At 38.1% G+C, this 1,911-nt stretch overlaps 1 long non-coding RNA gene across 1 annotated transcript; it reads right to left on the reverse strand.

Moving 5' to 3' along the window:
• Nucleotides 1–245: 245 nt before the first annotated feature.
• LOC107081474 lies at nucleotides 246–1,468 on the reverse strand. The gene is made up of 5 exons (XR_001481078.1): nucleotides 1,414–1,468; nucleotides 1,061–1,163; nucleotides 738–857; nucleotides 541–571; nucleotides 246–450 (listed from the first exon to the last, which is right to left on the reverse strand). It is a non-coding gene; the product is annotated as an uncharacterized LOC107081474 (long non-coding RNA).
• Between the last annotated feature and the right edge of the window lie 443 nt (nucleotides 1,469–1,911).

The following is a 1,911-nucleotide window of genomic DNA, read 5'->3' on the forward strand; positions in this document are numbered from 1 at the left end:
ATATATATATATATATATATATTTTTTTTTTTTTGTTTATTATCTCAATTCATTGGAAGTGGGGGGAAAAATTACAGCCTACTTAATTAAAATATTTAAACCGAATATATAGATTTTTCTTTCAAAATTAACTCCACCTCAATTTTTTCAGAAAAATTTAAAAGCCATGCATATAGTTCTGTTTTTCCATACAAAAACATGAGGAAAACTAGGAAAGTAGTATTTTTTTTTCTTTGTACTTGAAGAGATTTCTCATTAAATGTTTGCAGAAAGAAATCCCTTTCAAACACCTTTTAGTTGTTTGTGTGTTCATGCAAATCAGGTCATATCATAGAGCTGCCTATGGATCTGAATCTGCGATTATAGCTGAGGGGAAATGGTTGTTTAATGGGTTGTTCTCTCACCTCTGTAGTCTAAAGATAAGACATGGTACCCTGCAGCACTCAGAACCTGCAAGGTTATAGAAGAATTTAGATTTTATATCCAAGCTCAAAAACAAAATTGTTAGATCAAGAAACAAGTTCTTGCAGTGATACAAACCTTCACCAGCTTCACTCTGTGACTTATTGCCCTGTGGGAATTAAAGGAGAGAATTTTTCTAACTGATTCATTCCTACCTGCAACCTTTGCCTGAACTATTCAGGCCAAAGGAACAAAGAACCAAAGCAACCTTGTTATACCCACTAGACTCTATTAGGAACATTTCAAGGATGTGTACTCTGCTGCATTCATCCCACCTGCTCCCTACGTTTCCATGGAGGTAGATGACAATAGGACGCCCGTCTCCCAGTGTCTCGTGGTACCAGTCGAGATGTTTCCCAACGGCTGCGTCCCATTGGCTGGCAGGGAGCGTGTGCCTTTTGAGACACGCAGATAGAGAGGCAGTGAAGAGAAAAAGTGCCTCAAATGAATACAAATGTGTTTCCAGATACTCTGCTGGTTCTCAAAGTGCTTTCTGTGCACTCCAGTGATGTCTCCATTCAACCAGGAGCCACCTGTATCAAACCAGCAGGCTGTATATTTAAGTATGAATGCACTTCAAGGAACAGATATGGCCTACCACACTCCCACTGAGACGCCCTTCTCTGTGCTGAGATAGAAGTTGCAAGTGTGGTTGAGGACATCCTGAGGTCTGCTGAGATCCACAAAGTATGGAAGCCTCACTGCCGGACAGACAATTCCAGGTCAGCATGTTTCTTTCTGCTCGGCTGTATAGTTTTTAAATAACATCATTTCCTCACATGCATATAGTTTATTAAACATCCAACCACTTCATGTCACAGAGATGCGTTAAAAGCCAAGAGCTCAATCGCATTAAAACTATGAACTTCAGTGTGTTTTAGTGAAATTTTATGAGCTTCATTTACCAAGAATACTTTTATTTTTGTAAAAATTTTTGTTAAAACCACAAACCTTAATGTATTTTTTGGAGATTTTCTGTCATGGACCAACAAAAGTAGTTTAAAATCTAAAACAGGAAGAAACAAAAAAAAAAAAAAATCTTGCATCATGCAAGGGTTGCATGTGTGTGTTCTCTGCACCTCTGAGGTAATCTTATGTAGAACTACTAATGATTGCATTAACAGTCATTTAGTGTCCGTTTCTGTCAGCTTTGCTGGTTTATGGGCTGAAATTTTACAAAATAGCTCCAGCTTACTTAGATTAAAGAGCGAACTTTAAACACCTTACTCTAAATTAGTTGTAGCCTTTGACTAGGCCATTTTAACACATAAATATGCTTTGATCTCAGTCAAACTGTAGTAACACAGACAACCTTTTTCCATACGTTTTCTGTGTACCCTGTATGGCTTGTGGCAATCTACACTCACCGGCCACTTTATTAGGTACACCTGTCCAACTGCTCGTTAACACTTAATTTCTAAGCAGCCAATCACATGGCGGCAACTCAGT

Source organism: Cyprinodon variegatus, unplaced genomic scaffold (assembly GCF_000732505.1).
Source record: "Cyprinodon variegatus isolate N-32 unplaced genomic scaffold, C_variegatus-1.0 Scaffold5346, whole genome shotgun sequence".
Lineage (NCBI taxonomy): Eukaryota > Metazoa > Chordata > Actinopteri > Cyprinodontiformes > Cyprinodontidae > Cyprinodon > Cyprinodon variegatus.